General features: G+C 43.1%; 1 protein-coding gene and 1 pseudogene across 1 annotated transcript in view; both read left to right on the plus strand.

Annotated features, from left to right (window-relative positions):
* The window catches only part of GATAD2B (GATA zinc finger domain containing 2B), a 119,709-nt gene that overhangs the window by 57,370 nt on the left and 40,506 nt on the right, over window positions 1–21,833 (plus strand). The gene's annotated exons all lie outside the window — the stretch shown is intronic.
* On the plus strand, window positions 11,870–13,687 carry LOC100597159 (annotated as a pseudogene).

Genomic DNA, 21,833 nt, shown 5'->3' on the forward strand with positions numbered 1-21,833 from the left:
CCCTGTCATGTCCACCTCTCAGCTCTTGTTTCTCTAAAGTGCAAAATGTGGTTACCCTTATAGGCTGCTGAATTCAAATTGCCTCTAGTATTTTTAGTCTGATTATGAGAATAATCTGGTAAATACTTGGTTTATATATGTGCTAGTGTTTTTATATGTTATTCTTATGGCAGACAATAATTGATTAAAAGTCTTTACTTATGTAACAGAATGTTACACGTCATCACCATCAGTAAAATGTAGTTGGCATTAGAATTGAAACCCACTTGCCATCCTTGGTGTGGTAGAAGGGGAGTGTCCTGGTCATTAGAATTAGATGTAGATTTCTTTTTTAATTATTATTTTTTTGAGATGGAGTCTCACTCCGTCACCTAGGCTGGAGTGCAGTGGCATGATCTCAGCTCACTGCAACCTCCGCCTCCCGGGTTCAAGCGATTCTCCTGCCTCAGCCTCCTAAGTAGGTGGGACTACAGGCGCGTGCTACCACGTCCAGCAAATTTTTGTATTTTTCAGTAGAGATGGGGTTTCACCATGTTGGCCAGGCTGGTCTCGAACTCCTGACTTCAGGTGATCCACCTGACTCGGCCTCCCATAGTGCTAGGATTACAGGCATGAGCCACTGTGCCCGGCCAGAATTAGACGTAGATTTTAATCATGACTTTCCTATTTGTTGTGTTTCTTGGACAGGTTTATACTAAATAAGAAATTATGTAGTATACTAAATAATACTATTTTTTTTGAAATGGAGTCTCTCTCAGTCACCCAGGCTGGAGTGCAGTGGCGGGATCTCAGCTTACTGCAACCTCCGCCTCCCAGGTTCAAGCAATTCTCCTGTCTCAGCCTCCCAAATAGCTGGGACTACAGGCACACACCACTGTGCCCAGCTGATTTTTTGTGTTTTTAGTGGAGACAGGGTTTCACTATGTTGGCCTGGCTGGTCTTGAACTCCTGACCTCAAGTGATCCGCCCGCCTCAGCCACCCAAAGTGTTGGGATTACAGGCATGAGCCACTGTGCCTGGCTGTATTTAGTATTTCTGAGTCTCAGTTTTTTCATTCATAGAATGGGTATAATATGGACTTCATAGGAATGTTCTGAGAATTAGATACTTGTTTTTTTGTTGTTGCTTTCTTTCTTTCTTTCCTTCCCCTCTCTCCCTCTATATCATCTCTTTCTTTTCTTTTCTTTCTTGCTTTCACAGGGTTTTGCTCTGTCACCCAAGCTAGAGTGCAGTGGCACAATCATAGCTCACTAAAGCCTCGACCTCCTAGGTTTAATTGATCCTTCTGTCTCAGCATTCCAAGTAGCTGGGACTATAGGCAATGCGCCATTGTACTCAGCTAATTTTTAAATTTTTTGTAGAAACAAGGTCTCCCTATATTGCCCAGGTTGGTCTAGCATTCCTGAGCTTAGGCTCTCCTCCCGCCTCCACCTCCCAAAGTGCTGAAATTACACATGTGAACCTAAATACTGTTTTTTTGGTTTTTAGCTCTCACCATTCTGATAATCAGCATTCATTCAGATGTTAATCTTTCTCCTGTATCCCCTCTCACCAAGCCCCCAATACATACCTTGTTACTTGTCTTCCTTTTGGAGTGCACTTTCCCCCAACTGTCCTCAGACTTGTGTGATGAATGTATCACTTACAACATGTTTTATCTGGGAAGAGGAGGCTCTCTCAAGTATGTGTGTGTGTACGAATTGTACCTAGGAGATCATGCTTTTCAGAGCATTGTGAAGGATTTCTGTTCAAAACTGCTCGCCTAATGCCTATGATTATTACTTCCATGGTATAAAGGATAAAAATAAATTTTTGTTTTTCTTTCATATAAAAAATATTCCTAAGGAAAGCCTACATCCGTTCTACTTTGCATGAAGAAAAACAGGATGTTTAGGCCGGGCGCGGTGGCTCATAACCTGTAATCCCAGCACTTTGGGAGATCGAGGCGGGTGGATCACAAGGTCAGGAGATTGAGACCATCCTGGCCAACGTGGTGAAACCTCGTCTCTACTAAAAATACAAAAAAATTACCCAGGCATTGTGGCACGTGCCTGTAGTCCCAGCTACTCAGGAGGCTGAGGCAGGAGAATTGCTTGAACTTGGGAGGCGGAGGTTGCACTGAGCCAAGATCGTGCAACTGCACTCCAGCCTGAAGACAGAGCGAGACTCTGTCTTGGAAAAAAAAAGAAAGAAAGAAAGAATTTTTATAGATGAGTACTGGAGAAGGTTGGGAAAATGTAGCTAACTCCTATTCCTTTAATTATGTACTTAGATTGCTTACTTTCCTGTTTTTTTTTTCTTTCGAGACGGAGGTTCGCTGTCATCACCCAGGCTGGAGTGCATTGGTGTGATCTTGGCTCACTGCAACCTCCACCTCCCGGGTTCAAGTGATTCTCCTGCCTCAGCCTCCCGATTAGCTTGGATTACAGGCATGCACCACCACGCCCAGCTAATTTTTGTATTTTTAGAATTTTGTATTTTTAGTAGAAACAGGGTTTCACCATTTTGCCAGGCTGGTCTTGAACTCCTGACCTCAGGTGATCCACCCGCCTCGGCCTCCCAAAGTGTTGGGGTCACAGGCGTGAGCCACTGTGCTTGGCCACTTTCCTGTTTCTTTGTGAAAGTTTGGAGCAGTCATTCTTAACAGTGCCTAGTAATAACCAGGAGAGAGTAGTAAAAATGCAGATTCCTTAGCCCCACCCAAATAAATTTAATGCCATGAAATAGGGCCTGAGAAGCTGCATTTTAATTTATTTTTTTCTCTTTTAAAAAAAATACGCCAAGGCGCGGTGCCTCATGCCTGGAATCCCAGCACTTTGGGAGGCCGAGGTGGGCAGATCACCTGAGGTCGGGACTTTGAGATCAGCCTGACCAACATGAAGAAACCCTGTCTCTACTAAAAATACAAAATTAGCCGGGTATGGTGGGCGCATGCCTGTAATCCCCGCTACTTGGGAGGCTGAGGCAGGAGAATTGCTTGAACCTGGGAATTGGAGGTTGCGGTGAGCCGAGATTGCACCATTGCACTCCAGCCTAGGCAACAAGAGCAAAACTCCATTTCAAAAAAAAAAAGAAAAAAAGTAGAGATTGGCCAGGCGTGGTGGCAAATTAACGCTTTTTCAAAATACTCTGAATTTCTGTGCTTATCTTGTTGCAGTTCATGAAACTGCACTGGTCAGTGGCTCACACTTTGAGTAACATTGCTCTTCAGAAAAGGAAAATGATTGTGTGTGGAAATTGGCAAGCTGGAAGCTAGTTTCTTCTACAAGCCCCAGGAAGACTGATTTTTTCATCTATAAAATTGAGACAGTTTTACTACTTTGCTCAGCTTTATAGGGATGTTATAAGGATCACTTAAGATATAATGTATGTAAAGGCTGGGAGTGGTGGCTCATGCCTGTAATACCGGCACTTTGGGAGGTTGAGGTGGGCGGATCCACCTGAGGTCAGAAGTTCAAGACCAGTCTGGCCAACATGGTGAAACCCCGTCTCTACTAAAAATAAAATTAGCTGGGTGTGAGGCCGGGCGCGGTGGCTCAAGCCTGTAATCCCAGCACTTTGGGAGGCCGAGGCGGGCGGATCACGAGGTCAGGAGATCGAGACCATCGTGGCTAACATGGTGAAACCCCGTCTCTACTAAAAATACAAAAAATTAGCCGGGCGTGGTGGCGGGCACCTGTAGTCCCAGCTACTCGGGAGGCTGAGGCAGGAGAATGGCGTGAACCCGGGAGGCAGAGCTTGCAGTGAGCCGAGATTGCACCACTGCACTCCAGCCGGGGGGACAGAGAAAGACTCCGTCTCAAAAAAAAAAAAACAAAAAACAAAAAAACAAACAAACAAACAAACAAAATAAATAAAATAAAATTAGCTGGGTGTGATGGCATGAGCCTGTAATCCCACGTACTCAGGAGGCTGAGGCAGGAGAATTGCTTGAACCTGGGAGGTAGAGGTTGCAGTGAGCTGAGATCACGCCACTGCACTCCATCCTGGGTGATAGAGCAAGACTCCGTCTGAAAAAAAAAGGGTATAATGTATGTAAAATACATCGTAAACTGAAAAACTAATGTAAGTTATATTAATCTTCACATTTATTGAGCAGTAACTCATTTAGCAACTAGGTATATAGAGATACATGGCAGAGAGCTTATTATTCAGATATATATTAGCCACAAGGTTGGCAGTATGCAGAATTAAGTTTCTGTTTCCTAAAAATTTTCCTAGACTTGTGCAGTCCTTCTCTAAACTTTAGTGATATGCATATATATATTTTGAAACGGAGTCTCGCTCTGTTGCCCAGGCTGGAGTGCAGTGGCGTGATCTTGGCTCACTGAAACCTCTGCCTCCCAGGTTCAAGCGATTCTTCTGCCTCGACCTCCAAGTAGCTGGGACTACAGGCGTGCACCACCACGCCCAGCTAATTTTTTTTTTTTTTTAGTAGAGATGGAGTTTCACCATATTGGCCAGGCTGGTCTCGAACTCCTAACCTCGTAATCCTCCCATCCGGGCCTCCCAAAGTGTTGAGATCACAGGCATGAGCCACCATGTCCGGCCGTATTTTTTAAATATATAACTTAATGATGTTTCTTTGAAATGTCTGAGAACCTTTTTTTCCTCTTTTTTTTATGTATATATTTCTAATTTTTAAAATAAATAGAGATGGCCCGGGGTGGGAGGCGCGGTGGCTCACTATGTTTCCCAGGCTGGTCTTGAACTCCTAGCCTTAAGTGATCCTCCTGCATTGGCCTTCCAGAGTGCTACGAGTACAGGCATGAGCCACCAACCCGGGCCTATTTTTACTTTTCTGATAACTTTTTGAAGGTTATAATATATACATTTTTTTAATGGATTAGAAGCAATTTGGAGGCAGTCATCCTTTTCAGTTAAAGTTCTGAGACTCCTTGTATATGGATCCTTTTCTGTTAATCTTAGATTACCCTTTCTTCCAACTTACTCTCAGCTTGAAGCTTGCTGCCTGAAGTAACTCCACACATTTTCTCTCCTCTGCCTAGCTCCTCTTTTTAGAGTATGTTTGCAGGAGACAGAGACCTTTAAAGCCAGTTCATTCATTCAACAAGAAATGTTTTGAGTGCCTGTTATATACTGGTTAGGTGAAAAAGTTAAGAAAATGGGCTGGGCCCCGTGGTTTATGACTGTATCCCAGCACTTTGGGAGGCCACGATGGGAGGATCACTTAAGGTCAGGAGTTCAAGAGCAGCCTGAGCAACATAGCAAGACCTGTCTCTACCAAAAATTAGCCATGTGTGGTAGCATGCACCTGTAGTGCCAGCTACTTGGGAGGCTGAGGCCAGAGGATCACTTGAGTTCAGGAGTTGGAGATTGCAGTGAACTATGATTGTGCCACTGCACTCCAGCCTGGGTGACAGAAAGAGACCCTGTCTCTTAAAAAAATTTTTTTTTAAGTAGATAAGAAAATGAATTTTAACTACCAGAGGCAGTGAGTCATGCCTGGAATCTTAATGTTTTGGGAGGCCAAGGTGGGAGGATCGCCTGAGGCTGGGAGTTTGAGACCAGCCTGGGCAACATAGCAAGACTCAATCTCTGCAAAAAATTTTAAAGTTACCTGGTTGAGGTGGCACACACCTGTAGTCCTAGCTCTTCGGGAAGCTAAGGTGGGAGGATTGCCTAAGCCTAGGAGTTCAAGGTTACAGGAAGTTTTGATTGCACCACTGCACTCCAGCCTAGGTGACAGAGTGAGGCCCTGTCTTTTGGAGGAAAAAGGAAAGAAAATAGTTTAACTACATACCATTCCTGACTTCTGGGTGCTCACAGTTTTCTAAGGGAAATGGACAAGTAATTCAGGAATAAGACACAGAAAATGACATGTTTCCAAAATTCCTTGACAGGCCGAGTGCAGTGGGTCACACCTGTAATCCCAGCACTTTGGGAGGCCAAGGCAGGTGGATTACTTGAGGTCCGGAGTTCGAGACCAGCCTGGCCAACATGGTGGAACCTTGTCTCTACTGAAAATACAAAAATTAGCTGGGCATGGTGGCCACACCTGTAATCCCAGCTACTTGGGAGGCTGAGGCAGGAGAATCGCTAGAACCTGGGGCAGAGGTTCCAGTGAGCTGAGATCGCGCCACTGCACTCCAGTCTGGGCAACAGAGCAAGACTCTTGTCTCAAAAAAAAAAAAAAAAGAAAAAGAAAAGAAAATTCCTTGACAGCACAAAGAAAGGAAAAATTGTCTGGAGGAATGGAGATAGGGATGACCATATAATTTACCCTCCAAACTAGGACACTATTAAAGGTGAAAGGAACATTGTTAATCATCATGAGAGGATAAACTGGGACATGTTCTATACAAACTAGGACATATTATTACTCTATTCATAAAAGTACTGTCTTTGTATGGTCTTTTTTTTTTTTTAATTTTTTTTTGAGATGGAGTCTCACTCTGTTACCCAGGCTGGAGTGGAGTGGTGCAGTCTCAGCTCACTGCAGCCTCTACCTCCTGGGTTCAAGTGATTCTCCTGTCTCAGCCTCCTGAGCAGCTGGGATTACAGGCCCATGCCACTACACCTGGCTAATTTTTGTATTTTTAGTAGAGACAGGGTTTCACCATGTTGGCCAGACTGGTCTCGAACTCCTGACCTCAGGTGATCCACCCACCTTGGTCTCCCAAAGTGCCAGGGTTATAGGCATGAGCCACCTTGCCTGGCCTTGCGTGGTCTTTTTGTTTGTTTGTTGGTTGGTTTTTTTTTGAGACAAAGTCTTGCTGCCACCCAGGCTGGAGTGCAGTGGTGGAATCATGGCTCACTACAGAGTAGATCCCCCAGGCTCAAGCAATCCTCCCACCCCAGCCTCCTGAGTAGCTGGAACTGCAGGCACACTCCACCACACCTGCCTGATTTCTATTTGTATTTTTAGTGGAAATGGAATCTTGCTGTGTTGCCCAGGCTGGTCTTGAACTCTTGACCACCTTGGCCTCCCAAAGTGCTGGGATTACAGGTGTGAGCCACCATGCCCCCGGCCTGATTTCCGGATTTTTAGCTCAATAAAGGGAATGATGATGTCTTTATTATAAATATGGACTATAAGAAGAGAAATAAGTTAGATTGGAAGGAAGGATAAGGATATCCCGTCACTCTCCCATAACTCACCGGGCAGAAGAAAGAACAACCTTATAGGAAGGGGGAAGAATTCAGAACTATCTAGTTTGAGACCTTGATCCTATTCTTGAAGTCAGCCACATTTTAACATTCTTGTTATTGGGCCTCTTCTCTGTTTGAATGCAATTCCATCTCCAGATTTCTCCAGTTACTATATTATCCTTGAATTCACTGTCAAATTATTTGTATTTCTTACAATACTAGGTAGGTGCTTCAAAACTGAATGATTTCAAGAGAATCTTCACTTGACCTCTTCAATGAGATGGAAGTTCTTATTGCTTCCAGCCTTCTTTCTGTCTTGTTGGATTATCTAATTCAGAGTTTTAAAAAACATTACACAGGGGTGAACAGGTCTTGGACCTCTGGCTGATTGATGTCTCCTGTGGCAGAAGGCAAACTACAAGGCAAACTCTTCACATGTAAGAATGGGTGATGATTTCAGCACTTCCTGATTATAAATATCTTAAGGACTCATGTTCCAGGACCATTCCAGAGACATCTCTCTCTCCTTCTTTTTTACCTCCCACTTCCTTTTTTTTTTTTTTTTTTTGAGATGGAGTCTCGCTCTGTCGCCCAGGTTGGAGTGCAATGGCACAATCTCGGCTCACTGCAAGCTCCACCTCCCAGGTTCACGCCATTCTCCTGCCTCAGCCTCCCGAGTAGCTGGGACTACAGGCGCCCACCACCACGCCCGGCTGATTTTTTGTATTTTTAGTAGAGACGGGGTTTCACTGTGTTAGCCAGGATGGTCTCGATCTCCTGACCTCGTGATCCGCCCGCCTCGGCCTCCCAAAGTGCTGGGATTACAGGCGTGAGCCACTGTGCCCAGCCTTACCTCCCACTTTCTGACGTGATAAGGGGACTGTAGTGAATATAGTGACTTTTACATATTTTATCAACGTGAAAAGTTTATCAGGTGCCACTACTTTAATTAGTGCCTACAGTAGAAAAGGGCATCCGTTTTCTATGAAGGGACACTATATCAAAGGCAAGTCATATTTACACACACACACACACACACACACACACACACACACACACACACACACATTTGAGAGTCTCCCTCTGTCGCCCAGGCTGGAGTGCAGTGGCATGATCTTGGCTCACTGCAACCTCCGCCTCCCGGGTTCAAGTGATTTTCCTGCCTCAGCCTCCCGAGTAGCTGGGACTACAGGTGCGCACCACCACACCCAGCTAAATTTTGTATTTTTAGTGGAGACAGGGTTTCACCATGTTGGCCAGGCTGGTCTCAAACTCCTGATGTCAGGTGATCTGCCCACCTTGGCCTCCTAAAGTGCTGGGGATTGCGGGTGTGAGCCACTGTGCCCGGCCAATTATATATATATATATGTATATATATGTATGTATATTTAAGTTATGCTTTATAAGGAATTATAAAGCATACTGTTTATTCCCTTTTACATATAAAAGGAAGACATAGTAGTCCAGGTTTCTTATCTGTTTTTTCCCCAAGGCAAATAGGGCTGTGATGATTAACATAAAGAATCATTTCAGTCTTCAGATGAAACCCTGTCATCTGCATGCAAAAAGGAATTTAATCCCTTACAAGCCAACAAGTAACCATATCCATAGTATCTGGAGGGCTAGGCTACTTACATTTCATACTGCTCAATTAAATGTCATGGACTGTCCATATTCTGCCACATTACTTTCCAGTTCTGAGTGGTCAAGTTAAAGGCATTCTTTTTTCTTTCTTTTTTTTTGGTTAGTTGGCTTATTTATTAGAGATGGGGGTCTCGCTATGTTGCCCAAGCTGATCTTGAACTCTTGGCCTCAAGTGATCCTTCCACCTCAGCTTCCCAAAGTGCTGAGATTACAGGTGTGCACTACCGTGCTTAGTAGACATTTTTAGAAAAAGGAATCCATTGTGTTCAGCTTATTTAATTTTTTTAATCTTAAAGTTTTAAATGTTTTTAGTTTTTAAATTTTAAATTGAAAATATTTAAGCATACAGAAAAATAGAGTAGTACGAGCAACAGCTATGTAACTACCATCTTGTCAGCAGTGAATATTTTGCCATATCTGCTTGGCACATATCAATATGCTATTGATATATAGCATAAACATTTTTTCTAAACCACTTCAAAGTAAGTTTTAGACTTTCACCTCTAAATACTTAAGATTGCTGTGATAGGCAAAATAATGCCCCTTCTCCCAAGATGTCTACACCCCAGCCCCCATAACCTGTGAATATGTTCCATTTCATGGCAACAGAGAATTAAGATGGCAGATGGAATTAAGGTTGCTAATCAGTTGACCTTAAAATTTGGAAATTATTCTAGATTATCCAGGTGCGCCAATATAATCATAAGGGTCCTAAAATGGAAAAGGGGAGGCAGAAGAGTGTCAGAGAGTTGGCAGTCAGAGGAGTAGGCCTGATACTTGAAGATGAAGGAAGTGGCCATGAACCCAACAAAGTAGATTGTCTGTAGCAGGGAACAGCAGGACAATGGATTTTCCTCTAGAGACTCCAGAAGAAATGTAGGAGCTGACTGGGCGCGGTGACTCATGCCTGTAATCCCAGCACTTTGGGAGGCCAAGGCGGGTGAATCACTTGAGGCCAGGAGTTCGAGACCAGCCTGGGCAACATGGCAAAAACCCATCTCTACAAAAAATACAAAAATTAGCTAGGTGTGGTGATGCTCACCTGTAGTCCCAGCTACTCCCAGTCCCAGAGGCTGAGGTGGGAGAATCGCTTGAACTGCAGGAGGCAGAGGTTGCAGTGAGCTGAGATCGTGCCACTGTACTCCAGCCCAGGTGACAGAGCCAGACCATATGTAAAAATAAAATAAAAATAAAATAAGTAGGAGCCATACCCATACCTTGAATTTAGCCTAATGAGACCCATTTTAGACTTAATGACTTTCTGAGTGAAAGGTAATACCATTTGTATTGTGTTTAAGCCATAAATTTGTGGTAATTTATTATAGCAGCCATAGAAAACTAATAGTAGGCTGGGCTCGCGCCTGTAATCCCAGCACTTTGGGAGGTGGAAGGTGGGTGGATCACTAGAGGTCAAGAGTTTGAGACCTGCCTGGCCAACATGGGAAAACCCTGTCTCTACTAAAAATACAAAAATTAGCTGGGTGTGGGGACACATGTCTGTAATCCCGGCTACTCGGGAGGCTGAGGTGAGAGAATCACTTGAACCTGGGAGGCAGAAGTTACAGTGAGCCGAGATCTTGCCAGTGCACTCCAGTCTGGGCGACAGAGCAAGACTCCATCTCAAAAAAAAAAAAAAAAAAACAAAAAAAAACAAAAACCAAGCCTTTCGGTAACTGAGACTAGGTAAAGCACCCAGAAATACCACAGCATTAAGTCACATGCATACTGTTCATTTTCAGTTCCTCTTTCATTTGCAGTCCCTGAGAATTTTCCTTAATTCTTTCAGGCTCAACTAGCTATGCATTTTAAAAAGTTTGTTTAAAAATTAAAAAATAGTTGTTACATTTCATCCAGCATTACTAGGTGTTTTGTAATGAAACAGCACAAGGGTTTTAAGTTATACAGTCTGTTATACTGCCATTATAAAATACGCTGATCTGGAAATTTAACATTTATTTTCATAAGAACTAGTTCAGTTCATATAAACAAAATAACTCCACAGACGACTAATTGCAAAAGGAAAAACACATCTTAACAATGGAACAATCTTGCTGTTACCTTACCCTGGGGATCAAACTTTTCACTGCAGGCACTGAGACAATTAACATGGAAACAATCTGACAAATCTACAATGTGGAACATATTTCAAATCAATAAGCGTGGTCTCTTCAAAAAAGTTGATATAAAAAAAAAGAGGTGGTGATACAGACTGTATCACCTCCCAGGTTCACACCATTCTCCTCCCTCAGCCTCCCAAGTAGCTGAGACTACAGGTGCCCACCACCATGCCCGGCTAATTTTTTTGTATTTTTAGTAGAGATGGGGTTTCACCGTGTTAGCCAGGACAGTCTCGATCTCCTGACCTCGTGATCTGCCCGTTTCGGCCTCCCAAAGTGCTGGGATTACAGGCGTGAGCCACCACGCCTGGACTAAAGGCTTGGTTTTAATGTCCATGAGCCTTAGGCCTGTACGGTACAGAGTTAGAAATGCAAATCTCCATATAAAGCAGGGAGCCTTAAAGGTTCATACTCAAGAGAAAGGAAGGGACCACAGAAAATTCCATCTACTAGTTTGAGGAAACAAGGAAACTTTTGTGTCTCAGCCTGGGCTCTGGCTGGGGGTAGATGGGAATGTCTCCTGAAAATTTATGTTTGGACTCAAGAATATACAATAAGGAGAGGATCAATAGGGCAAGGATAGTCCCTCCAACAAATGGTGTTGGGAAAACTGGATATCCACAGCAAAATAATGAAATTATCTTGTACTGTACACAAAAATCAACCCAAAATGGATTAAAGAGTTAAACATAAGACCTGAAACTATAAAACTCATAAGAAGAAAACAGGGGAAAAGCATTATGACATTGATCTTGGCAATGTCTTGGATATGACATCAAAAACACAGGCAACAAAAGCAAGTGGAACTGCATCAACCTAAAAAGCTGCTGCACAGCAAAGGAAACAGCAGAATGGAAAGGCAATCTACAAAATGTGAGGAAATGTTTGTGAACCATATATTTGATAAGGGGTTAATCTCCAACATATGTAAGGAACTCATACAACTCAGTAGCAAAAAATACATGTATATTAAAAAATAGGCCCTTCGCTGCCGTCCATGGATTTCTCCAGGAAGAAAAATGGCATCTGTTGCAGTTGATCCACAACCGAGTGTGGTGACTCGGGTGGTCAACCTGCCCTTGATGAGCTCCACATGTGACCCCATGTCCTCAGCCCATGTCAGTACAAAGGACCAGAGTCCCTACTTGAAGTCTGTGTGTAAGATGGCAGAGAAGGGTGTGAAGACCATCACCTCGGTGGCCATGACCAGTGTGCTCTGCCCATCATCCAGAAGCTAGAGCTGCAAATTGCAGTTGCCAATATCTAGGCCTGTAAGGGGCTAGACAGGATTGAGGAGAGACTGCCTATTCTGAATCAGCCATCAACTCAAGTTGTTGCCAATGCCAAAGGTGCTGTGACTGGGGCAAAAGATGCTGTGACAACTACTGTGACTGGGGCCAAGGATTCATCACAGGGTTGATGGACAAGACCAAAGGGGTAGTGCCCGGCACTGTGGAGAAGACCCAAGTCTGTGTCAGTGGCAGCATTAACACAGGCTTGGAAAGTCAGATGATGCAGCTCGTGAGCAGTGGCGTAGAAAATGCACTCACCAAATGAGAGCTCTTGGTAGGACAGTACCTCCCTCTTACTGGGGAAGAACTAGAAAAAGAAGCAAAAAAAGTTGAAGGATATGATATGGTTCAGAAGCCAAGTTGTTATGTTAGACTGGGATCCCTGTCTACCAAGCTTCACTTCCTATCAGCAGGCTCTCAGCAGGGTTAAAGAAGCTAAGCAAAAAAGCCAAGAGACCATTTCTCAGCTCCATTCTACTGTTCACTTGATTGAATTTGCCAGGAAGAGTGTGTATAGTGCCAATCAGAAAATTCAGGATGCTCAGGATAAGCTCTACGTCTCATGGGTGGAGCGGAAAAGGAGTATTGGATACGATGATACTGATGAGTCCCCCTGTGCAGAGCACATCGAGTCACGTACTCTTGTTATTGTCCGCAACTTGACTTAGCAGCTCCAGACCACATGCCACAGCCTTCTGTCCAACATCCACGATTACCACAGAACATCCAAGGTCAGGCCAAGCATATGAGGGTGATGGCAGGCGACATCTACTCAGTGTTCCGCAATGCTGCCTCCTTTAAGGAAGTGTCTGACAGCCTCCTCACTTCTAGCAAGGGGCAGCTGCAGAAAATGAAGGAATCTTTAGATGACTTGATGGATTATCTTGTTAACAATATGCCCCTCAACTGGCTGATAGGTCCCTTTTACCCTCAGCTGACTGAGTCTCAGAATGCTTAGGACCAAAGTGCAGAGATGGACAAGAGCAGCCAGGAGGCCCAGCTATCTGAGCACAAAACTCATTAAACCTGCCCCTGTCACCAGTGTGTGATGCAGCCAGCCAGTTAACACCTTTTATTATGTTGAAATTAACCCTGCTAGGCAACCCTAAATTGGAAGCAAGTAGCTAGTAAAAAGGCCCTCAATTATAGTTATTTCCAGCTGGATTAAGAGCTTTAAAGTTTCTGGCTTTAGCAGATGATTTCTGTTCACCTGGTAAGAAAAGAATGCTAGGCTTGTTAGAGCCTAGCCAGAACTCACAAAAAATTCAAGTGCACTTATGTTCTCATTCTGTGGCCATTGTGTTACTCTCTGTTACTGTTTGTGTTGAATAAAAACATCTTCATGCAGGCTGGGGTAGAAACTGGTGTCTGCTCTGGTATGATCTGAGCAGGCCTCTTTACTGATTTATCTCGTGATGATTGCTTTTACAACTTTAGTTTTTTATTTCTCAAATAGGAGTACTACCTTTGAATTCAATATAATTCACTGTAAGATTAAAAAAGAAAAAATGGACAAAGGACCTGAATAGACATTCTCCAAAGAAGACATAAAAGTGGTCAAGTATATGAAAAATTGCTCAACATTGCTAATCATCAGAGAAGTACACATCAAAACCACAATGAAATATCATCACCTCACACCTGTCAATGTCAAGATGGCTATTTTTTTTTAATTGGCAAGGGAGTGAAGAAATTGGAACCCTTGCACACTGTTGGTGGGAATGCAAAATGGTACAAGCGGCCACTGTGGAAAACAGTATGGAGGTTCCTTGACATATTAAATATAGAACTACCAGATGGTCTAGCAATCATGCTTCTAGATATTTATCCAAAATAAAATCAGGATCCCAAAGAGACATTAGCACTCCCACATGTGACAACATGGATGAAGCTTGAGGACATTATGCTAAGGGGAATAAGACAGTCACAGAAAGACAAATAACTATGTGAGTCTACTTATGTGAGGTATCTAGTCAGATTCATAGGTTGACAGAGTCAAATGGTGGTTGCCAAAGGCTGAGGGGGAGGAGAAATTGGGGAGTTGCTAAACAATGTATGTGAAATTAATGTCAAACAGGAGGAAAAAGCTATAGAGATCTGCCATACAACACTGTACCTATAGTCAACATTATTGTACACTTGAAAATTTGTTAGGAGGGTAGATCTTGTGTTAAGTGTTTTTACCACAATAAAACAAAAAAATTTTTTTTTTTTTTTTTTTGAGGCGGAGTCTTGCTCTGTCACCCAGGCTGTAGTGCAGTGGCGTGTTCCCGGCTCACTGCATCCTCCACCTCCCAGGTTCAAGCGATTCTCCTGCCGCAGCCTCCTGAGTAGCTGGGATTATAGGCACACACCACCACGCCTGGCTAATTTTTGTTTGTTTAGTAGAGACGAAGTTTCACCATGTTGGTCAGGCTGGTCTCAAACCCCTTGACCTCAAGGGATCCGCCTGCCTAGGCCTCCCAAAGTGCTGGGATTACAGGTGTGAGCCACCGCACCTGGCCAACAAACAATTTTTTAAAAATTAAGTATGGGCTTATTAGGTTGAGCGCAGTGGCTCACACCTGTAATCCCAGCATTTTGGGAGGCTGATGTGGGCGGATCACTTGAGGTCAGGAGTTTGAGACCAGCCTCGCCAACATTGTGAAACCTGGTCTCTACTGAAAATACAAAAATTAGCTGGGTATGGTGGTGGATTCCTGTAATCCTAGCTACTCAGGAGGCTGAGGCAGGAGGATCACTTGAACCCAGGAGGCGAAGGTTGCAGTGAGCCAAGTTTGTGGCACTGCACCGCAGCCTGGGCGACAGAGTGAGACTCTGTCCTAAAAAGGAAAAATAATTAAATATGGGCTTATTTGCGTGGGATTAAATTGTTATCACCTGCTTGGTCTGAGATCCCCAAACTGGGAAATGAATATAAAAAAATTATTCAGGACCCTATATAATACCCTTGGGGTAACCAGCAGAAGCATATGTAAAGCTACTCTGGAGGAACAGATCCACAATTTAAGCCACACAGGATTCTAACAGATAAAATCCCACTGAATAACCCACTTAATTGTGACAAGGCTCATAATCAAAAGTGACAAAAAAATAAGAAAACAGCTCATTTACCATGAATAAGAGTCACAAATACACTACCTCTCAGGACTAGATCTCCAGTTCATTGACTATAGACCATAGAATAAGTGCATTTAAAAGGATTAAATACAGCCAGGCGTGGTGGCCCACGCCTGTAATCCTAGCACTTTTGGGAGGCCAAGCCAGGCAGATCACCTGAGGTCAGGAGTTCAAGACCAGCCTGGCCAACATGGTGAGACCTCGCCTCTGCTAAAAATACAAAACATTTAGCTGGGTGAGGTGGCACATGTCTGTAATCCCAGCTACTCAGGAGGCTGAGGCAGGAGAATCGCTTGAAACCGGAAGGCGGAGGTTGCAGTGAGCCAAGATCACGCCACTGTACTGCAGCCTGGGTGAAAGAGTGAAACTGTCTCAAAAAAAAAAAAAAAAAAAAGGTCAAATTTAAAATATATTTGGAAGGTGATGCTGATAAGAGTTTACAGATAGAATGCATGTGGGTATGAGAAAGAGGAACTAAGAATGACTCCAAGTGTTTGGTTTGAATAGTGGTGTCATTTGCTAAGATGTGTTAACTAGGGGAAGAAACAGTTTTGGACATAAGATTATAAAATACCTGTTAGATATCTGCTATCTTTCGAATGTCCCTCCAAAATTCATGTTGAAATTTAATTGACATTGTAATAATATTAAGAAGTGGGACCTTTAAGAAGTGATTAAGTTATTAGGGCTTTACCCTCATGGGTGGGATTAATGTTGTTATAAAAGGGCACCCTCTCTTTGCCCATCTGCTATGTTATTAGACAGCAAGAAGGTCTTCACCACATGCCAGTACCTTGATGTTAGGCTTCCCAGCTTCTGGAACTGTATGCCAATAAATAGCCAATAAACTTCTGGTCATTATAAAGTACCCAAAAACTGGGTACAGTGACATACACCCATAGCCCCAGCTACCTGGGATGCTGAGGTGGGAGGATCATTTGAGTTCAAGGAGTTTGGCAACATGGAGAGACTCCATCTCTAAACAAAACAAAACAACACACACACCCCTATATAAATTACCCAGTCTGTGGGGCGGGGGGGGCGGGTTGTTTGTTTTTTGTTTTGTTTTGAGATGAGTCTCTCTGTTGTCCAGGCCAGAGTGCAGTGGCGCAATCTTGGCTCACTGCAACCTCTGCCTCCTGGGTTCAAGCAGTTCTCTGCCTCAGCCTTCTGAGTAGCTGGGATTACAGGCACCCACCACCACACCTGGCTAATTTTTTTGTATTTTTAGTAGGGACGGGGTTTCACCATCTTGGCCAGGCTGTTCTTGAACTCCTGACCTCATGATCCACCCGCCCTGGCCTCCCAAAGTGCTTGAATTACAGGCGTTAGCCACCATACAAAATGGACTAAGGCAACACCCAAATGGAGATGTTAGTTAGGCAATTGACTATATAAAGAGAGTTTTGGAGGAGAATGACAGCTAGGAATATCAATTTGAGAATTAGTATATAAATGCTATTTAAAGCCATGGGAACACTTCATTTTTACTGTTAGAACATAGAAAGATGAATAGAAACTAATGAAGACCAAGAATAAAGGATCATGAGTGTAGAATAAGACCCAGAGATGTGAAATCCCAAAAGCCAAGTGAAGAAAGCAGTTAAAGAAGGAAGGAAGATTGAGTTGATAAAATGCTGCTGAAAGTTCAAATAAGATAAGGATTGATAAATAATTATTGGACTTGGCAACATGAAGGTAATTAGTGACCTGGAAAAAATAATCTCTTTATATTGAGGGAATAAAACCTGAACTGAGGTGGTTTTAAGCCAGAAGAAAGAGACAATGAGTATAGGTAACTCTTGAGGAATTTTGCTGTAGAAGGGTTCAGGGACATGGAGCAGTGACTGGAATACGACAGGAAGTCATGGGAAGAATTTTCTAAGGTGTAAGAAATACTATACCAAGTTGGTATGGTGATGGGATGATTCTCAACAATGGCTAAATAATAGAACTAACTGGGGAATTTATTAAAGAATAGCTGCATGAGTTCAATGGCAGACTGATTAAATCAAATCTTTGGGAATTGGACCATGGTATCAGTATGTTTGTTTGTTTTACAGTTACTCAGATGATTCTAATATGCATCCAAAGTTGATCTGCTTTGGAGCAGATCAGTCAAATTAACTCGTTATATAAGTTAAACAGTATATCCAACACAGTTGAAAATTAGGAACAATAGAAATTACACAGAATGCAGCAGAGAGATATTAAAAATGGAAAATATGAAAAAAGAGATGAGACATGGAGAGTAGAATGAGATGGTCCAAGATATATCTCATAGGAGTTCTAGGGTAGGGTAAAGAAAATGGAGAGTAGCAACATTCAAAGAGATAATAGCAGAAAATTTCACAGAATTTCTAAGTATATGAATCTTCAAGGAAAAAAAAATAGTGAATCCTGAAAGAATAACACTAAAGACAAAGATCTTATGAAAGCAGCCAAATAGATTACTGCGAAGGAATGAAAATTAGACTCAGGCCAGGCTCGGTGATTCATACCTGTAATCTCAGTGCTTTGGGAGGCCTAAAGAGGAGGATCACTTGAGTTCAGGAGTGAGGCTGCAGTAAGCTATGATTTTACCAGTGTGCTTCAGGCTGGGTGACAGAGGGAGACTCTGTCTCAAAAAGATGTGGTCTTTCTTACTTACCTGTAGAAGTGTGTCTAGTTTCTCAGCTGTAAGCATTCAGAGGTCAGGGACTAAATAGAACAATTAAGTACAATGTTGCAAAAATACTGACATTAAAAATAGAAGTTCCAGGCCAGGCACAGTAGGTCAGACCTGTAATCCCAGCACTTTGGGAGGCTGAGGCAGGCAGATCACTTGAGGCCAGGAGTTCGAGACCAGCCTGGCCAACATGGCGAAACCCTGTCTCCACCAAAAATACAAAAATTAGCCAGGCGTGGTGATGCACATCTGTAGGCTCAGTTACTTGGGAGGCTGAGGCACAAGAATCGCTTAAAACCAGAAAGCAGAGGTTGCAGTGAGCCAGGAGATTGTGCCATTGCACTCCAGCCTGGGTGACAGAGCGATACTCCGTCAAAATAAAATAAGATAGCTTTGACTGTATGTAACACACTAATGATGACTAATTCGTTGGAACTAAAAACGAGATAGGACTGAAATAAAAAATAAGAATTTAATAGAAGGCATAAAAGAGCAAGAAGGGCCAGGTGCGGTGGCTCACGCCTGTAATCCCAGCACTTGGGGAGGCCGAGGCAGGTGGATCACGAGGTCAGAAGTTCGAGACCAGCCTGGCCAACATGGTGAAACCCCGTCTCTACTAAAAATACAAAAATTAGCCAGGAGTGGTGGCAGATGCCTGTAATCCCAGCTACTTGGGAGGCCGAGGCGGAGAATTGCTTGAACCCAGGAGGCAGAGATTGCAGTGAGCTGAGATCGTGCCACTGCATTCCACCCTGGGCGACAGAGTGAGACTCCGTCTCAAAAAAAAAAAAAAGCAAAGAACAAGAAGGGGCTGGACACGGTGGCTCATGCCTGTAATCCTAGCACTTTGGGAGGCTGAGATGGGCGGATCACTTGAGGCCAGGAGTTCAAGTCCAGCGTGGCCAACATGGTGAAACCACATCTCTACAAAAAAACACAAAAAAATTAGCTGGGCATTGGTGGCACACACCCATAATCCCAGCTACTTTGGAGGCTGAGGCAGAAGAATCACTTGAACCTGGGAGGCAGAGGTTGCAGTGAGCCAGATTCATACCACTACACCCCAGCCTGGGTGACAGAGTGAGACTGTCTCAAAACAAACATAGCAAGAAGGAAGCACAGAACAAGCAAGGTAAATAGAACAGAAGATGCTAGAAATAAAACTAAATATATTAGTGATCGTGATAAGTGTAAACTAGTCAGTTTTTTAGAAACGATTTAATGGAAAAACAAATTCAGATAAATACTGTCAAAAACACAAAGGTGTAGAAATTGAAATTAACAACGAAAAAAAATGTTGTAAGTAAATATTAACCAGAAAGCTAATGTCACCATACTAATATAAGACAAACTTTAAGGCAAAAAAAATTATTATGGGAACGGTTTTTGGGTTTTTTTTTTTTTTTTTTTTAATAGAGATAAGTGTCTTGCCGTGTCATCCAGTGGAGTACAATGGTGTAATCATGGTAAACTGCAGTCTCAAACACCTGAGCTTAAACAATCCTTCCACCTCAGCTTCCTGAGTAGCTGGAACTGTGGACTCATGCCACCATGCCTGGTTATTTTTATTTATTTATTTGTTTTTATTTTTATTTTTTATTTTTTGAGATAGAGTCTTGCTCTGTCACCCAGGCTTGAGTGCAGTGGTGCAATTGCTCACTGCAGCCTCAACCTCCTGGGCTCAAGCAATCCTCCCACCTCACCCCGCCTTGCAGCCCCCCCCACCAAAATAGCTGGAACTATAGGCGTGCAGTACCACACCTGGCTAATTTTTTATATTTTGTAAACGTGGGGTTTTGTCATGTTGCCCAGGCTGGTCTTGAACTCCTGAGCTCATGGGATCCACCCGTCTCAGCCTCCCAAAGTGCTGGGATTACAGGTGTGAGCCACCACCACGCCCAGCCTAATGTTTTAAATTAATGGTAGAGACAGGCTATCACTGTTTTGCATAGGCTGGAACTTTTTTTTTTTTTTTTTTTTTTTTACTGATACAGGGTCTGGCTCTGTCCTCCAGGCAGGAGTTCAGTGGCTTGATCAGGCTCACTGCAGCCTCAGCCTCCTGTGCTTAAGCAATCCTCATTGAACTGTCTTGGCACCCTTGTTGAAAAATCAATTGACCATAAATATTAGGGTGTATTTCTGAGTTTTTTTCCATTGATCACATATCTGTCTTTATGTCAGTACCACACTATTGTTGTTTTTTGTTTGTTTGTTTGTTTGTTTTTTGAGACGGAGTCTCGCTCTGTCGCCCAGGCTGGAGTGCAGTGGCGCAATCTCGGCTCACTGCAAGCTCCACCTCCCGGATTCACGTCATTCTCCTGCCTCAGCCTCTCCGAGCAGCTGGGACTACAGGTGCCCGCCACCACGCCCGGCTAATTTTTTTGTATTTTTAGTAGAGACGGGGTTTCACCGTGGTCTCGATCTCCTGACCTCGTGATCCGCCCGCCTCGGCCTCCCAAAGTGCTGGGATTACAAGCATGAGCCACCGCGCCCGGCCGTTACCACACTATTGTTAGGTCCATTGTAGTTTTCATCTCAGACACTGGTTTTCATCTCTAGAAGTTTGACTTGAGTCTTTTTGTACATCTTCCATTTCTCTGTGTAACTTTTTGAACATATGGAATGCAGTTACAATATTAATATCTGTTTTAAAGTCATTTTAATTCTAACAGAATTAGTTCTGGGTAAATTTCTTCTGATTGATTATTATTCTCATCATGGGTCGTGTTTTCTTGCCTCTTTGCAAGCCTATTAATCTTTAATCAAATTCCAGACATTGTGAATTTTATATTTTTGGGTGCTGGATTATTTTTATTCCTATAAATCTTGAGGGTTGATTTGCAATTCAGTTATTGTATTTGTCAACTGTGTAGTTCTTTGCTTTTTTTTTTTTTTTTATAATTTGTTAGGCCAGTACTTAAACTAAGCAGTACTTAGTTTAGAGCTAAAAATTCCCTAGTACTAAGCTAGGACTTCCCTGTGCACTCTACCCAATACCCCGTAAATTGAGTTTTTCTTATCTGGCTACTAAGAACAGGCACTATTCCTGGCCCCATGTGAGTTCTGGGTAGTGCTTGCTCCATTCCTTTCATATGTTTTTTTTTTTTTTCCCCAGTCTTGGATAGTGTCCTCAGTTACATGTGCTGATCAGCACTCTGATCTCCTCAGTATTTGAGGGGATCATTTTGCAGATCTCTGGGCTTCTGAGACTTTCTCTGCAGCTTTCTCTGCTGTGATACTCTGTCCTTTGAAATCTGGCTGCCATTATCTTATTATATTCTCTGCTCCACCTCTTCAACTCAGGAGTTTCTCAGGCTTTGCCTCAATCTCCCTCCCCTCCTGCATCATGTCCTGGAAACTCTCTTAAGGCAATAAGCCAGGCCAGTTGTAGAGCTCACTTCATTTGCTTCTTGTCACTCTGGGGTCACTGTCCATTGTTGCCTGATGTCCATTGTTTTCAAAACCCTTGTTTTTATGGTTTTTGTTTGGGGTTTTTTTGTTTTGTTTTTTTTGTTTGTTTGTTTGTTTGTTTTTTTGGTGGTGGTGGTTCTTTTAGGTGAGAAGGTAAATCTCTGGTCTCTGTTAAATCATCTTGATCAGAAGTGGAAATTGCAGCATTGGTTTTAACATCAACAAATTGATCCCTAAATGTTGAGGTGGAGAATGGATAACTAATTGTATATTCTTGCTGTGGGATTCTACACAGCAGTTAAAGCAAATGAAGGAGAGCTTTATGCAGTTACTGGGACAAATTTTAAATATAAAAAAATTGAAGGCTGTGCATGGTGTCTCACACCTGTAATCCTGGTGCTCTGGGAAGCCAAGGCAGGAGGATCGTGTGAGGCCAGGAGTTCAAGACTAACCTGGGCAACATAACAA

Source organism: Nomascus leucogenys, chromosome 12 (genome assembly GCF_006542625.1).
Source record: "Nomascus leucogenys isolate Asia chromosome 12, Asia_NLE_v1, whole genome shotgun sequence".
Lineage (NCBI taxonomy): Eukaryota > Metazoa > Chordata > Mammalia > Primates > Hylobatidae > Nomascus > Nomascus leucogenys.